Below are 9,861 nucleotides of genomic sequence, written 5' to 3'. Positions count from 1 at the left end.
CCCACGTGTTTCCTGAACATTTCCAGATTTCAGGAAAAGCTATCCATGCAATTTCCCACAAATTGTAATATTATTTCTTACAAAAATTCTAGTACTCAAAAATTTTTCTTTGTAAGATGCAAGCATTGTGTTGAAGAAAATCAGTAGCACCCTATAATTAGAAACTGCTGAACTGGGTGTGGTTGTGCATGCCATGTAATCCCAGTGGCTCAGGAGGCTGAGAGAGGAGAATCATGAGTTCAAAGACAGCTTCAGCAAAAAGCGAGGTGTTGAGCAACTCAGTGAGACCCTGACACTAAATAAAATACAAACAAGTGCTAAGGATGAGGCTCAGTGTTCAAGTGACAATGAGTTCAATCCCTGGTACCCTCCACCACCACCAAATAAAAAGATTAGTGTTTCCTTTCTGACACATTACCCTAGGAAATGAGAATCTTTATTCCATAGAATCTACTGTGTATAACTTAGTATACACAGTAGATATATATAACTGAGAGATGTCAATTTGCATGACAAAAGGATTCACCATCATAATACCATAAGGAGTTTGAAGGAGACATCAGAAGACTCGAGAAGAGATGCTATGGGCATCCAAAGAGTCTGAAATATGGTTTCTATGAGTCCCCAAAGCATCCATGGATCAAATATAACCAGTAAATCTCTCATAATTAAAATGATTGTTGCAGTGAATAAAAGCATATTCCTCTTGGTAAACATTACTGGATCATCCGAGGGGTCCTCCAGGACCCCCCAGAAATCACTCAGACCACTTCAACCTCCAGAACTGTGTCTGGAAGCCACTATGATTCACTGGTACTTATGCCAAGGCAGTTGTACAATATTTTGAATATCTCTCCTGGGTATCATAAAAACTGCTTCTTAAATAAGAATCTTTCTCCCCCCTAAAATTTTAAACACTCTTCCCTTGAGCTACTTGACAGTGTTTCTACCTAAAAAAATACTAGCAGCTGAAAGTAAGACCCAGCTCGATGAAATGCATCTCTTTCCTATAGTAGGTTTTATCAAATTATGTATGTTAAAATTTAATTTAGAATTCGTACACAGCCTGATTAAAGTTATAAGCTGTGACACTAAATTTTTTAAACTATAGAGATTAAAGATTTGCTCGTGGATGGTGCAAAACTATATGTTACAACACAAACACTCATTTCTTTGGAACCATGTATTATTAATCCCTTTACTCATCCCAACTAGAATAACGATTCAAACATAAAAGCTAAAAAGACAAAGAGAAATTTCAGTTCTATTCCTTGAAATACTAGAGTTTATTAAACTACACAACAATGCAGCACTTAGAATGCCTCTAAAAAATTATAGAGAAGACCCTAAATGGTGACCATTTATCTTTTTGCTTAACTTTAAATTGTATGAATTGGTTACAAATGGGTACTACCCAGTCAGTAAGAGCTTGTCACATGGAAATTAATAGGTTTTTGAAGGAAAATATCTGCATTTGAAGACAGAAATAAAAGTCTGAATTCTGAAAATAAAATGATAGCTATGTGCAAATTTGCAATTCACTAAAGCCATATCACCGTGATTTCTTTACCTAAAGTATGTAACAGAGCCATGAAATTTTACTCGCTAAACAACAGCTTAGAACATAGCCACACAGTAAAGGGTATTTGACAATAAATAATGGTCAATAACAAAGAGCCATGCACAAAACAACTGGTCAAAATAGGAACAGTCAGAGCTCTGAAGACACAGAGAGATACACGGATGCCCAAGAAATGCTGTTTCCATGAGCACAACAGGCAGCCACACAGATCACATTATGCTTGGATTTCTTTTGTCAAGTTCAAGATATAATGGGATGCTAGGTAAAGCAGAAGGTCAACTCCAAGGGAGTCACAAGTGAAAGTCATTGATTTATCTCCAAAAACATGATTTATAATACCTGTGAGATCCACCATCCAACAGCAGCTGAGCACACTAAAATACTCCAGGCTAAATTGTACTTGCCCCTTCCAACTTCTCTACCATATTAGCCTTTATCTCCTGCAGGGTACACAACAAGAGGGACTACTCCAGGCCAAAGGTGTTGATGGACAGGTCCTGGAGGACATTCTGCAAAGAAAGAGAGAGAGGTGTGAATATGTCACCAGTGTCAAGCATTCAGGCCCCATCTACCTTGGTGTCTATCCTTGAGCTGCTTCACAGAAAGAGTGAAGGTCCTTGCTACCTCTGCACCATCAGCTTCCCATCACCACAAGACACTGTCATTACTGCTCTTGTTTCATCCATTATTAAACTCAGGGTAACAAGTGATGCCACACCTGGAGTGTGTATCCTGGCTCCCACTGCATTGGAGCTTTTCTGTACTTCCTGTGGTTCCCTGCGACAAGGGACTATTACTACCAGCAGAGAAAAAGAAAGCAGAGAAGTTAGGTCACTTTTCCAAAGTCACACAGTCACAAAATATTCAATCCAGGATAGAAATTTGGACTATTCCATCTCTCACGTATTTGTTTCTAACCCACCAAGCATTCTGTTGATTTAAAAAATAACATTTAAGGCTGCTTAAGTGGGAGGCAGTGACACCTGTGTAATGTGTCTATGCAGAGATGGGGGCAGCAGAGAGGAGTCTCCAGGGGCCACCGCGCCTGCTTCATAGAAATAGGGAGCAGCAGGCAAGTCTGGATGGAATCTGCATTGGCCATGGCCACAATTCTGGGGACCAAGAACAAGGAGGAGGAGGCAAGGTGCAAGAGCAAAGTCTGAAATAGATGTTACATGAATCATTTTAAGAGCTGCACACAACTATGAACATTTTAAGGCCTTTTCTCATTAAAGTATATTAGAATGAATGAATCTGCATCCTTGGATCTTTTGGAGTGTCCTGGGTGCTTCTGCAAAAGTCTTGCCTTTCCACCACAGGTTTTACAAAGCATGTTTGCTGGATAAGTTCCCTCAGTTGTCCTGAGTGGAGGACACCTGTGGGCTCCCAAGATGAGCTTCCAAGTAACATTCTGCTGGTCAGGTTTCTAGATGGCATCAAGCAGAGGCTTTGGAAACCTAGCCAGTGGGAGAAGTGGAATAAACTGCACAAATGTATTAATGGTTTAAGGCAGCACTTTTACTAACTGTAATGCAAAAATCTGTAGAGCTCCCAGTGTGGATGGAAGCCTCGGGTGCAAGCCTGGAGGCCCCAGTGAGGGGTATACCAGTTACCATTTCCTAAAGCATTACATAACTATGAAGAAAAAGAGCCTGGAGTCTTAAATTCAGCAACTGTGACATCATCATTTTTTGTTGACACGTTGATAAAAACTGGCTGAACAGGGTAAGTCAATGGGATCCATGGCTTTTTCCCAACTAACTTAGTTCAGATTATTAAACCATTGTCTCAGCCCCCACCTCAGTGCAAAGCACTTTATGACGTTGAAGTGCAAGGCAAAAAAGAAGCAGATAATAACCGCCTTCCATTTTTTAAGTATGAGGTTCTGACTGTGATACAAAGAGTGGATGAAAGCTGTGCTGAAGGAATGTTGGCAGACAAAATAGAAAAATTTCTAATTTCCTACATTGAGTTTAACTTGGCTGCTAAGCAGCTGACAGAATGAGGTAAGCCTCCCATGCCAGGAGTTGATGCTGAAGAATATACCTCAGCAGCAGCCCAGAGCAGCACTGCCACAAAGCACTCCAACACCAAGAACACCAAAAAGCAGCACTCCTTCACTTCCTTCACCATGGAAAACAAGTCCTCTCATACCTCCCAGAACTGCCACTCCATGGAGATCATCCCGCCTGTCGTCATCAGCTCCAGCAACCCTCAGCTTCAACAAGAATCAGAGAACTGTATGGGCTTACTTCAGTGCCCCTTCTCAGATTCATGTGAGTACAGCTGCATTCATTGTGACCCCACACCCAAACAGCCCAGTGACAACTGGCCCTTCATTCACTTTCCTGTTGATGTCCCCTTTCTAGGTGCCTTTGAAACTATGAATCCTTCCTTTCCAGCACCCCCTTCTCCTGGCTACCACTGTCCTCTCACTTCCATCCTTCCAGGTGCCGTGCTGCATCTGCTGGAATGGGACCCAGTCTCATGGCAGAATCCACTGCTCACAGGTTAGAAGACTGAATATTATAAAATGTTAGTTCTCCCCCAAATTATCTACAGATTTTATGCCATCTCATTACAAATTCTAGCAGTCAATTTTGTGGACATCTGTATATTAATTCCAAATGTATATATTAATTCAAAATTTAAGCAGGTAAGGGTCATCTCAGAACCTGGGATTATAGTATGATAAAATTAATTAGGAAGGGATGAATTTTGAGTATTAATTATTCCTGATTTTTATATTATCTACTTAATTTTATTAATGGTAGGGTTTAACAATGATTTTCAAAATTTATAAAAACTACTCTCATAAATAAATAAATGAGGGCTGACTTTAGCAAACCAATGATTCCAGGTATCCAGAGAAGTTTAGGTATCTATGATTTTCTTACCAGCCATTCTCAAGTACTGGAAGAATGTTAGCCTAATTAAAAAAAAAAAAGGACAAAAATGAAAGAAATTTCAGCCCCTGCCCCAGAATATATAGTTTGATTTTCAAGAGTAAGCAGGTTTTTGAAATTATAAATAGGTCAACATTTTTTCTACTACAAGACTGGCTTTCCTTGTAGATTATAGGTAAAGTCTATGGATTTACATCTGGAGAAAACTTCATATAATGTTCTGCAAACATTTAAGAAAAAGAGGGCAATAAAGTGTTCATGGTTCCTTTAAAACAATATATATTTTGCTCAAAATGTACCCCTTGGGCCCCAAATTGTAAGTCGACCATTGAAGTTGCAAATTGCAGGCATAGACGATTTTTAATTAAGGTAATCCCAAAAGACTAGAAATTGGTTTACCCATTATATCATAACAATTCTAAACCCTTTTATCTATCAGATAAATGTTGGTGGATGAATGAAAACTAACAAGCCATTAGTTTTCAATATGCTTTCAGAAGAGCTCTAGAAGTGCGACTGTGCTGCGTTCTTGCAGGAAGTTTCCTTCCACCTATTATTCTCTAATTTAAAGATGACGCCAGCACAAATTCCTTAAATTTTAATTGACAGACAGTAGCCTGTGTCTTGTACATTGTGTAGGTGCCAGTGTCTGAGGTGTCAGATTGTATATATGGAAAGAAGAGCCGCCTGGCTAATACAGGTGCTGAAACAAAAAGCAGTAAGAGCTATTTTGTTCCATGAATATTTTTGGACACAGAATATAATGAAGAATGATGATATGACTGAAGAAGGATTTAGAAGGAGCAGTATATAAATAAGAAAAAGTCTAATGAAAATGATAAAGATCTCACTGCTCTGAATGATTGGAGAAATGAATCCTATTTTAAACCAAAGATAATACTGTGAACAGATTTTATGTTAAGATGAATCTATTGTTTGCTTCTTGCATGCACTTGTCTGCACCACATTTACAGAACACATCTGCTGTGCTGTGTGACCTTCTGGCTGAGTCCTGATTCTTCAAGTTTCCAGATCTGATCTGTAACACCCCGAGTTATTGAAGTCAACATGAGGATCTTAAGTCCATGAAAATAAAACACTTCTTCACATTCTCTAATTAAAAACAAGTTAAAAGGAAGAGTTTCATTACATAGCATAACAACTTTTTGAAAAGTCAAGAGACTGTGCTGTATGATTTCAATTTTAAACCATCATCTTGATATGTTTAGGGCTTTAATTTATTCAACAGTCAGGCAATCTTTATACTTAACTTTAAATACCAGAATATTATAAATCACCTTAGATGAACATTTACGGGGGAGTTTCAGTGAAACTTCTAAACAACTTTCACCTTTATTGTACAACAATGATTTATAAAAAATGATATGCTAGGTGATCCTAGAGTATAATTTAGGGACACAAGGACAACTGCCAAGAAATAGGCAGAGATTATATTTAATCAATCTTTGCAGACTAAAGTAACAAGTATTAAGTTAATCAACACAGCTTAATTGAAGCTCTATGTGTAACATATTTTTTTATTAGACTTGTTATTAATGGACCTTTAAATGCTACCACAACTTGAACTCTGGGTAAAATCTAGATAAAGAACCACTGTTGCAACACACACAAAAAAGAACAAGCACTACTTTAATAGCCCTTTGTTTCCATGGGCCTCTTCCTGTTATACAGAGTAAAGACACAGAGGACTTCTTCTTTCCTCACGAGGGTTATCTTCATGGTTGGCAAGATATCATGTTGAAGGCTGCTGAAATAACTAAAGCAAAATCCTGAAAAAAGTACAAGTGCAGTAGCTAAGACTGGAAATGATAAAATAATTTTTGTTGCTTTCAAAGATACTGTTTTGAAATCTGTGCTTCTTGTGTTTTTTATTTAAATGTCACAGTAATATACAGTCATGTGCCACTTAACATTTTGGTAAACAACAGACCACTTATATAATATATGTACTACATGCCCAAGCACATAGTAGGCTATACCATTAAGTTCCAAGATGTGTGCACAATGATGAAACCACCTAAGATGCATTTCTCAGAGGTATCCCTGTTGTTGAGTGCATGACTATATATTTAAGGATGCTCTGGTTTATAGTATAAAGACCTGACCATGTCTCCCAAACCCTCAGCATTCCCTTCTTGGCTTTCATTTTATCTTTTTACCTTCTTTTTTCCAGTTTTGTTCTTTTTCCTATCAGTATGGTCCCTTTTCTCTTGGTTCCCATTCATTTATCTCTACAGAGAGTGCAAAGGCTGATCACTGGCTGTGGGTATAGATTCTCTTCCTGATTGTGAACTTTATTCTGTGTCTTCTTCCACTGGATAGTAAAATAAAATAAAGATAAAAATATGGTGAATCACATACACAAAAATAAGTAAGCAAAAATGTTTGAGAACTTTACTTTTTCATATTTTCTACATCAGAATGGTCCTGCCCTCAACTTGGATGGCAACACTCTTTAATGTTGAGCAGAATTAGAATGAAATATGTGATGCACTTGTGAGTCCCATGTAAAGTTGTCTGCTATATGAAGAGGATGCACCAATAGCAAGACAGAAGCAGCTTCCTGGCTAGATAGCTAGATGCTTCTGTATGCACAATAACATTCTGATTGCTACTCAACATTTATGAGGGGAAGACTTCAACCCTCCTTACACAGTACAGACCTCTCAGGGGCTTTGCACTCTAGTGCCAAGATGAAAATAAAGAAAAAAAGCAAGTTTCCTTCTTTAAGTTCTTCCTTTCTTCTTGGTTAAGGCAGTATAGGCACATCCTGGTCCCTCGTTCATTTGGTAAACTGTACTACTCACTATAAGCACACCATTGTTAGCACAGGACTTCTTTCCTCGGATTTCCAAATAGGTCCACTTATGATTTCTGAACACTAAGGAGTGGGTTTTTGGTTTATAACAACAACAGATCCTCAAGGGCTCTATAACATTTCTTTATATTGTTAATGTCAACATAATTTGTACATGCTACTATCTGTAATACAAGTTCTAATTCTCAATAATTTTGCATGATTATCTGCATAAGGGCAGCTTAAGAGCATGAAAATCAATAACCCTCACTTTTTCATATTTTGCAAATAAAAGTTATAGTGGTAACAATGTTCTTCCCTTTAGTCCACACTTTAAACCTATGAAACAAGGCAGTTCAAACTTTTTATATTTGAAAGAATAGAAAATACCTGAAGTAGGCTTGTAATTTATCTTTTAAGTAAGAAGCACACTGGAGAATGATATTGCCAAAATTATATTGTTATATTGTGTGTATATGTAGAAATATGCAGTAATGAATCCCACCATTATATATGTATAATTATAATGCACCAATAAAGACATGAAATATGTAAAAGGCATAGATTGAACATATCAGCAGTCACTCTTAGCAATATTTTCTGATATTGGCTGCCTAAGCCTGTTTTCTAAATACATTAAGAACTATGGCATCTTCATTACTTCTTGAATTTCAAGGTAATTTTTTTACAGCATCAACAAATAAGGCACAAATCACTTTGAGTTTCTAATAACACAGAATCAAATAGGACAGTGAGGACTTCATCTCAAACTTCTGCAAAGAACTGACCTTACTATATTATCATGTGAAATTTGGTCTTGCCTCTCAACCAGCCAGGAACACTTGAATTACTAAAACAAAGTATTAAGGGAATCAAACTAGCTAATATAGATCCAATATCTTTGTTTTCTACTATTAAACCCTCACAAATGTTATAAAAGTTTATCAAATGATGACACAGTCATTGCCAAGTAGTAAAATGCCAGCTATTTTAGAATAACATAAAAAAAAGGTTCACTATTTTTTGCTTGACACATTTGGTTAAAAACAGGAGCCAGTGTCTGGGGATATAGCTCAGTTGGTAGAATGCTTGCCTTGCATGCACAAAGCCCTGAGTTCAATCCTCAGCATACACACAAAAAAACATGAGCCAACATATTTTCTATCCCAGCAGGTCATTCCCTGTGTACAGACAAAGGAGAACTCCCCCAAGAAAATACAAATATAGCTTAAGCAGGGTTGCATCATCCTGCCTAGTACCCTTGAGCAAGGTTGTGTACAATATGCCCACAGACCACTACTTTAACCCTATTTGGATGTGACAGCAATTCAAAATAATTAGTCAAATCACTATAAAGCAATTCTTAAAAGCTGAAAAACTAAGACCAATTGCTTTATTCAAGAGAGCTAAATGTATGCCAGTCAATGTTATACAATTCCTGCATGGAAACCACCTTATGCTTATACTCCCAGAGCTCCTTGTACAATTTTTTTATTATTTCACTTCTAATCCCTGTCTATTTCCCATTCTGGAGGAACCAAAATTGAGATCCACCAGACAGACAGCAGCTGCAAGTATATGTCCGGGGGGGGGGAAAAAAAAACTACTAAAACCTGGACAATGCCTGTTGGTCAGATTTCTGAGGATCATCATTTCACTATCCTCAGAAAAATGCCACTTTTCCTTAATCAAGCCTATAAAGTATAACCCCAACCCAAGTACAGCAACACCAGGAATATCCATTGTATGCGGTAAAATTCCAATTGGTTTATGGTATATTTTTATGCTATTATTCTTAGTATTACATATATCATCTAATGGATTTTACAATCTTTTACAACGTCTGAAATTATAAACAACAACAAATGAGCTCAATAAATTTAAATGATTTACTCTTCCATAGCAACCATTATCATAAATCATGAATGGAGCTATCAGTAGCAATTCCATTAGTTTTCTGCCTAAGAGTTTGGCAGAAGTTCAAGGGCATATGTCTACTCTTGGCTCCATAAGAGAATAAATGCAGTGCCTTCACAACTCACTATATGAGGAAGTCATGTTTGTTGCCAATTCTTTTCATATTCACAATAATTTTCTGGTTTATGTAATGCAACTTCTTTTATAAATTGGGTGAAATAGAAAAAGTATTAAATCATTTATTAACTTTGTGATTTGTAACCTCGTTTTAATTGAAAACCCCTACCTCACTCTTATGCCTGAAGCAAACAGTGGACAGTTTAAAATCATGCTTGCACATTTGAGGATTCATTATGCTTGTTCAAATTCTGATAATAAATTATCATAGAAACTCTAACGGGGGGTGTACTGATCTAACTACTTCCTTGGAATGCCAACTAATAAAAATATTTAGCAATATGGAGCTTTCTATGTACAAACGTAAGATTTTTTATACTATCACATTATATGTGCTTCTAACACAGAAATTATTTGATAGAGAAAAGTAAAAACATCTCACTTATGTAAAACTGCTCTGGTTTTTAAAAGCTCAAATAAATTAGTTACATGTGTTTACATTTTATATAAATTTTATTATA

General features: G+C 36.9%; 1 pseudogene; it reads left to right on the top strand.

Moving 5' to 3' along the window:
* The first annotated feature begins 2,588 nt into the window (after positions 1–2,588).
* Positions 2,589–3,951, top strand: LOC107160141 (annotated as a pseudogene).
* The last annotated feature ends 5,910 nt before the right edge of the window (positions 3,952–9,861 follow it).

Source organism: Marmota marmota, unplaced genomic scaffold, assembly GCF_001458135.2.
Source record: "Marmota marmota marmota unplaced genomic scaffold, marMar, whole genome shotgun sequence".
NCBI lineage: Eukaryota > Metazoa > Chordata > Mammalia > Rodentia > Sciuridae > Marmota > Marmota marmota.
The sequence above is the reverse complement of the archived record's forward strand: the minus strand, read 5'-3'. Positions and strand labels throughout refer to the sequence as shown.